The sequence below is a fragment of the Acomys russatus genome, chromosome 8, assembly GCF_903995435.1.
Source record: "Acomys russatus chromosome 8, mAcoRus1.1, whole genome shotgun sequence".
Lineage (NCBI taxonomy): Eukaryota > Metazoa > Chordata > Mammalia > Rodentia > Muridae > Acomys > Acomys russatus.
Window position 1 is genome coordinate 68,150,906 of NC_067144.1, and position 9,020 is coordinate 68,159,925.

Consider the following 9,020-nt stretch of genomic DNA (forward strand, 5'->3'; position numbering starts at 1 on the left):
ACAGACGAATGACACAGGAAAGGATGAGAGAGGAAAGAAATGATAGAGAGACGAGAAAAGAGAGAAACTAGAAAAAAGGAGAGATAGAGAGACAAGCGTAGAGAGAGGACAAAGAGGAAGAGAGAGAGAGAAGAGAGCATCAAGAGAGAGAGAGAGAGAGAAGCGAGATCTCGGGTCGAGACGAAAGAGAGCGTAGAGAGAGAAAGAAAGCGAGAGATATATACATAAAGTGGAGAGGAGCGATCAAAGATATAGCTAGAGAGAATCGAATAGAGAGATATAGCGAAATAGCGGGCGAGATCTATATCTAAATAGCGTAAATAATCTCTAGCCCTAATACCTCGATCTTTCTAGCTCTCACGAACTCACTCTCTCTCTCTCTCTCTCTCCCCCCCCCCCCCCCCCCTCTCTCTCTCTCTCCCTCCCCCCCCCCAAGAAACAATACTTCAGGAAGGAGATGGAAGTGATGGGTGAATCCCTAAGGCTAGGTCTTAGGATACATCAAGGACATAAGGATTGCTGAGGTGCTGACCTCCACCAAAAACAAACAATCAAAGTGGTGAATTGTGGTTTCAAGGCAGCTGCATTGTCAGGCATGCATGCAGGCCAGAGAAGCTAGAATTCTTCTGTTGTGCAGCCTTGACAATAGAAGTTGCTGTTTGACATTGTGAATTACTCACTTATCCATACCCAAAAGGCAAAGTGGACGACCTCTCCCTCACAGCAATTTTCAAATGAGGCAAAATTACTAGGGCGTTTATGTTTTGAAGACATTCCTTTCTGACTTGGAGGTTTCCAACTAAATGCATATACCAAAGATGTGATGGCAGGAATAGAGCAGACAAATGCACAAAGCTCTCTACTATAATGGCTATGTGTGGAGGTGAAAACTCAAAGCAGCCCCCACACCCATCTGTAAGAGAGTGGCTGTGGTATTCTACACAGAGCCAATAACTAAAGTGATGAAGGAAGCTCTCTGTGGCGCGACAGGGAAGCATACCCATGCAAAGGCGCACACTGGGTGACTGGTTGCATTTCACTACATTTTGAGTTGGAAATAAAAAGAGCAATCCATATTTTCCTACAGTTTTTAAAAGATACAGCAGAATGACAAATCAAACACTGGTGGCAAGGATTGAGAACAGGGAGAAGAATGTGTCTCGTCTGTATTTTTTTTAAGAATCATATAATATTCTTTAATATTAAAAAAAAAACTCAATCTGAAAATAGAAATCCTTTGTCTGTAGATCAGTGATTTGTAAAGGTTGGGAGGAGGCTGGGGAGATGGCTCGGTGAGTGCAAGCAGGAGGAACTAAGCTGTAATCTCCAGCATTCACACACAAAGTCTGGGTGTGCCTGGGTCCCAGCATTGGGGCAACGGAGACAGATGGATCTGGAGAACTCATTAGCACAGCCTGATCAGACACAGCAAAGCCTCTGGTTCAGTTTGCAAGCCTGTTTCAAAGGAGGGAGGCGATTAAACGCTGATCTCCATACGTGACAAGTCTTCCCACACGTGAACTCACAGCTGCTGTGGCTTCATGTCAGTCAATTTTCCGGCAGTCACAGAGCTATTGATGCATGATGGTTCCTGAAGGTCAGAGCCTCTCTCGTCTTCAGGGATGTATCCCCGAGGTTGCCCGTGCTCCAGCGGATGTCCCTACACCCAGACACAGACTGGAAGCCCTAACTAGGTCCAGTGTGTTTAAAACGTGAGGACATGAGATTGGGAAGGAGTCTTTGGAATCTAGGAGGACTCATGGCTGGGGAGCAGGAGATGTGTACGATCAAAATACATCGTATACATGTATAAAATTCTCAAAGATAAACAGTATCTTAAATGACTCAGGCAGGCACGTGCGCGCGCGCGCGCGCGTGTGTGTGTGTGTGTGTGTGTGTGTGTGTGTGTGTGTGTGTAATAATAATCAAGAAGAGGCTATCAGTTTGAGAGGTAGTAAGGGAGGGATTTGTGAGGGTTTAGAAGGAGGACAGTATATGGGGCAGCGATGCAATTACATATTAATAAAAATATGAATAAAGCAAAAAGTCATAGAAAATGCATGATATCTTCTTGTGAAGTCTACATGCTCACATATGTCCAGGTGTACCTGTACACACACACACACACACACACACACACACACACACACACACACACACACTCAAAAATGAACAATCAAGGTTGGAAAGTTTGTCAGGAAAAAGATGGATAAAAAAGGAAACTAGATTTGATCAGTGTGTTAACACTAAACCCCACTAATATATATTATATAAAATATATAATTATATGTTGTTAAAGAATTATACACATTCAATAATTATATATTATTATATTAATATATTATTAAATTATGTATAAATTGTATATAGAAATATATTTATCTAACACATGATAACCAAAGCAAAGATAAATGATTTGAAGCGCATGTGGAATAAATAAATGCAAGTGCAGAGCTGATGGTGGTAACTCAGGATACTTTGAGTGACTCTAAAACACAGGATTTTTGATTCTGTGTCCCTAAAGGTACAGTGCTCTAAACTGAAATGTAAGGGAGTCTATGCCTATTCAGTGACTGCTCATAATGATATTACTTTGTCACTTTGAGACTACCATAGACTATGTTATAACATAAACTAAAACTACAACCTTCAGTTTAAGACTAAAAAAACTATAGACGTTCAAATAGATTAAGAAAAATGTCTTAAATTTGGATTATGAATATTAAGAGAAACATTAGCTTATTTTTCCCTTTCAAAAGAAGCAAGATTTCCTAGTGTTGCCCATTAATACCTCTGCAATGACAGCTCAGGAGCAGTGAACTGTGTCACACCTCAAGTCATGTCCTCTTAAAGCTGTCTTTTATGGAAAGGAAAGCTTTGCTTGGGGGGCTGTGGGGTGACTAGGTCCAGATCTAGATCAGGGAAAACACCAAACAAGCAGGGTGACCTCACACAAAAGTAGACCAACTGTGGAATCACAGTGATGTCATTGTGACTTCAAACAATGCAGGACGAAACAATGACAGACACAAGTAACATAAAGCAGGGATCAAGTGAGCTGAGCTCTCACAGGGAGATGTACCGGCAGCAGGTAGACAGCTTGAGCAGGAAGTAGGTTAGCTAATGGCGCTAAGGCTTCTGTGTTGGGGATCTGTGACTGAAGGGGACCTCCTCCCCCTGTATATGCTCATAAGGTATCAAGTCTCAGTAGCCTGCTATCTTTCCTCTGACTGCTGCCAGGCCTCCCCATCCAGGGGTCGTGGTCAAATATGGGGCACAAGTTCATGTAAAAGTTAGACCCCACCCTCCACTCAACTGTGAAGAATGTCCTGTCCACTGGCTAGATCTGGGTTAGGGGTTTGAAGTTTACTGCACGTATTGTCCTTGGCTGGTGCCTCAGTCACAGTCATAGGGGAGGGGAGTAAGGGGAATATGGGAGGGAGGGAGGAATGGAAGGATACAAGGGATGGGATAACAATTGTGATGTAATATGAATAAATTAATAAAATATATTTTTAAAAAAATCAAAGGGCCAGGTGGTGGTAGCGCAGACCTTTAATCCCAGCACTCAGGAGGCAGTGGCAGGAGGATCGCTGTGAGTTCGAGGCCAGCCTGGTCTACAAGGTGAGTCCAGGACAGCCAAGGCAACACAGAGAAACCCTGTCTCAAAGGGGGAAAAAAAAAGTGATGAACTCACTCTAGGCCACCCATGAAAGCCCATGACTTTAGCTGCAGAAGATCCAGTGCCCTCTTCTGGCTTCCATGGAAACTGCATGTACAAACCCACACTCAGACACATGCATATTCACTTAAGTAAAAATAAAAATAAAAATAAAAATAAAAATAAAAATAAATAAAGGATTTGTGGCATCTTTGGGTCATACCTTCTCTTCTCCTTACCCTCAGTATTTTGATTTCCCATGGGCTTGTTTCCCCTCATATCAGTAAAACAACAGTTTTTTTAAAAAGGGTAAAATGTTTCTACTTTAATATTTCATACTGTATTCATAATTAGAATGTATCTGTAATTAGGACTTTTGATTTTTTTTTGTTTAAAATACTTAAATTAAGAGATATAAACTAGACAGTAAATTTTTAAAAATTAATTTAGAAAGCTAATTTAAATTAAAGACATAGAGAAGAAAATGAGCAAATATTAATAAGGAGACTTTTACAATATTAGGCACCAAGAGATGAAGTTTGTACTTCAGGATCAAGTTTGATGCATCAAAACCATCTCCTTTAAAGACCAAGACAAAGTAGAAGTTATATGACATGACGAAGACCAATTAAACAACTTCCAAAGAAGAGGCTGATGTGTGCAGACTGAGAAACTCAGATCAGTAGCTTCCAACAAATGAAAGATGATATTCCCTTAATCTGATTCACTACCAGCAATGGAGAGTGAATCTTATGGGTTGAGGGGTTTGGTTTGGTTTGGTTTGGTTGGTTGTAGACAGAGTTTACTAACATAGCCTTGGCTGTCCTGGACTCGCTTTGTAGACCAGGCTGGCCTCAAACAGAGATCCTCTTGCCTCTGCCTCCCTGAGTTCTGGGATTACTCACAGGCAAGTGCCACTACACCCGGCTTATAAGAGGTTTTTAAAAGCTTAACAACTTTACATGCACATACGTGAACAAAAGACAATCTGATGAATAGTCCTTTGGAGTTATTCTATTCTAACTTGTAAGGCTCATCTTACATGTTTTTGGTTCAGTTAGTAAAACACTTGCCATTTAAGCATACAGACCTGAGGGCCCACATCATCCACTAAAGAACCTGGCATGGTGGCCCATGCCTGGAAGCCCAGTACTGGGAAGGCAGAGACTGGGGGATGCCTGGACTCAGTGAAGGACCCTAGCTCAAACACTCAGGCGGAAAGCAACAGAGAAGGTGGCAGCATTGGACTCTGGCTTCTATGGGCATATACACATGTGCAGGATGTATACCTGCACACACACATGCACGAGCAGATGTATATACGCATACACACAACACACACACACACAGCAGTGGCCATAGTAGTGTGGCATTGTGCAATGTTTTAATATACAGAAACAGTTTTGGCTTTCCAGCAGTTCCCAGAATAAGTTTCGCCTGTTATCTCACCGGGAAAACTGATGAGGCAATGGACCACATGACAGCAGGTTACACCTTTTAGATATTTTACACACTCTGTTCCAGGCACTCACTCACTTCCAAAATGTTATTTAGGAAATGCAGTGGTCCTGTGCTTTCATTTTTTTCACCATGATATAAAACTTGTAAAACATTTTCCATGTAAATGCTTCAATTGGAAGGGCATGTTCACAAATGAACCATCACAACTTGAAACAGGAAACCAAGATGTGCGCCCTCTAAATCACTGGGGAAGAGAAGGAAACGTCTCCTTTTTTAACGTTTTGGTGAAGAAGTAGCAAATACTGATTTAGAAAATGATTAGAAAGCATTTTTCTTCCAGTGTCAGAGCAGTTAGTAACATTTCCCATTTTCATCTTCAGGCTCGTCCTGTAGTTTTTCGGGTGACTCTTTGTGAAGCGCAGCAGCTCTGTTTTATGTCCGTGTTCATTCTCTCTCCTTGGTGTCTCATCACTACTGAACCTTGAGCTTTGTGTTGTCAGATAAAACCTTCAGCAGTCTGACCCAAGAAATGTTCTCATGCACAGCACACACACACACACACACACACACACACACACACACACATACACACACACATATATATACATACACACACACCACACTACACACACACATACACACACCACACACACATACACACACCACACACACATACACACATCACACACACATACACACACACCACACACACATACATACATACACACACACCACACACACACATACACACACCACACATACACACACCACACACACACACACATACACATACACACACGTACACACCACGCACACACTTGTGTGCAATGGGCAACTATGATCATTACAATGAGCCACTTTCACACTGCTGTCCCCTACTCTAAAATTCTACTGACCCCGCTTAGCAGAATTCCCTGTTCTCTCAAACCATCTCTACACTTGAGACTGGGGTAAATACTGACACTCTCAAGACAGTAAGGTGAAGCCATTGGAAGAAATTTGTCTAGTTCTGAAATCTACTAGGGGATCTTTAAACCAGTGCTATGACAAGGGTGCTCTTTATGCCTTTTCTTGCCCTAATTATATCATGAATTCTTTAAAGCAATGCTTGCAGACATTTTCCTTTGATTTTCCCACCTGTGTGTTTGCCAACTTCCAATGAAATGTTACACAACTAGAAGGAAGCAGATCCCTTCTTCAGAGAGTGAAACCAGCTACCTCTGAATTACTGATGGCTGCTCAGATGATCGAGATGAGGCAGGTGGCTGAACATTGAAAAATGACAAAGATTACCAGTGACCCGACCTGAGAACAGGTATGTTAACAGGGCATGTTAGAGAAGAAAGCACCAGAGGGAAGCTATAGTAACCACTGCTGTGACAGAAGGGGGCAAGTGGGCACTGGAGGACACAGACATGCAGTGGTCAGGAGGAGATGAGAACATTGGCAACATGTCAAAATTCCACATGCATGTAGGCAGGGTTGAAGAAGATCTATTGGCATTGGTGGGCTCCTCTTTGTGTATAAGGCAGGTGGTAAGATGTCCTGGCCCTACTGGATGGCCTCACACTTATGCACACTTTTGATTAGACTTGGTGGGTTGTTGTCAAAAACAGAAAGGCAATAGATAGGGTAACAGGATGTAGAGCATTAAAAGAAGTTGGAGAAATGTAATCATGGGTAGCTATGATAAAAACACATTGAGTAAATGTATGAAATTTTCAAAGAATAAATAAAGACATCATTAAAGGAAAGAGCGCAGGAATCAAAATATGGTTCAATAGCAGAACACGTGCCTAGCATGTGCAGTGCCCTGGCCTCAGTCTCTAGCACCACCCAGAAATAAGTCTAAAAATGTTCAGGAGGAAGCCCTGAAGATCATAAGAGCAAGAAGACAAAGTCATCCTCAAGACTGTGTCTTCTAGATGTTACAGTGGACCTGCAGAAATCTCAACATGGCTGCCTAAATAAGACCTCAATGATGACATCACCAGTTGACACCTCAGCATGGATGGAAGAAGCCTCACTGGGTCGCAGCCAAGATGAAGAGCCACAGGCAATTAACAACTGCTGAGAGAGGGAGAATTAGTCTTCCACAGGAAAGAGCCCTTGATTGGTTATTCCTAAAAACATGTACATGCAAGCAACACTAAATTGATTTAGGAGGCTCTATTTCTATATTTATTTGTGTGTGTGTGTGTGTGTGTGTGTGTGTGTGTGTGTGTGTGTGTGTGTAAAAGAATAATAATTAAAAGGGCCATGAATTTGAGAGGAAATAGAATGAGTTAGAGGGAGGAGAGAGAGGAGGAAAATGATGTAAGAATATTTTAATTAAAAATAAAATAAAGAAGCACACAAGGGGATTTCTTATAATGGCAAAGATGGCTCCGTGATATTAATGACAATCCTTGGCTTGCATCCTGAGGTGCTGTTCATTTAGAGCTTCAGTATATAGTTACCAAACTTGATAACTGTTTTTATGTTAAAGTATGCATAACCTAGTCCAAAAAAATATGCTGGCAGGGAGAAGAAACTCATAATTCCATAGGGGGAAAATGTAAGAGAGAAATACAGAAGAGAACCAAGATTTAAAAAAAAAACAAAAATCAAAACCAAAACCAAACAAACAAAAAATGGAACTCGGAGAAATTTACTGAGAGACAAACTAAATATCCCCTCCCCTCCAGTGCTCCATCCAGCTTTGACGGAAGTTTGTGTTGTTATTTTAGTTGTTTGCAGCTTATAAAACTGGTGCTAACAACAGGACTAGATAAAAGTTGACCCAAGAAAACCCAGACAGAGCATGTTACAGTGTGTCCCAGATTCACACTATATTTCTATATCATTTTAATACAGTCTCTGAAAAGGCTAGACTTGAGCAAGCTTCGTGTAAAGTGACCACTCCTTCTCTGCTGCTCCTCCCATTTTATTTGTAATATTCTCTCATAAGGAAGCTCACTGGGGTTTGGTAAAGAGCAGCCACCTTCACTTGGTGCAAGAATGAATGAGCATATGCAGCAGAGTTCCATCTAGCTCCAGAGCACCAGGCAACAGCCACCGTTGGCAGAACCTAGCCTACACCATGTCTGTGAGTATTGGAGTAGGCTTTCCACCGGCAAAGACCATGGCTCTTGACTGTCTCAGGAGTAAAATAATGGAAATATATTTAGTAAAATTCCTCTGCCTCAACTAAGAGTCATAATTGAGATGAACAGAACTTGCCAGTGAGTTATTTCCACTACCACACTAACATATTCATACTGTACCTGCCAAGAATGAATTTCAGTACCCTGCATCTCCTCACAGAGCTCATCGCTGCACTTGAGAATTTTGTTTCTTTTCCCATAAATTCTGTTCTTGTGGGCAATCTCTTTTACATATGGACTTTAAGCATGAAGGTGGAAAACAAATGGAAAAATAATATGAGTTTTAGGAAATTAACTTATTGCATAGCTGGTGGTCTTCCACTGGGATATTTGATCACAGAGAAGAGTAATAATTTGGTTGAAATTTCATTTCAGAGGACCTTAAGAGTTCCCTAGTGAACACTCCTCCATTGCTGGTGGGAGTGCAAACTTGTACAACCACTTTGGAAATCAGTCTGGTGCTTTATCAGAAAAAAATGGGAATAGCACTACCTCAGGACTCAGATACACCACTCCCGGGCATACACCCAAAATATGCTCCACCATACAACAAGGACACTTACTCAACTATGTTCACAGCAGCTTTATTTGTAATAGGCAGAATTTGGGGACAACGTAGATGCCCCTCAACTGAAGAATAGATAAAGAAACTCTGGCACTATCCCCTTCATGGGAAGGCCTGGTGGCACTCAGAGGGAGGATAGCAGGCTACCAAGAAGAGACTTGATACCCTATGAGCATATACAGGGGGA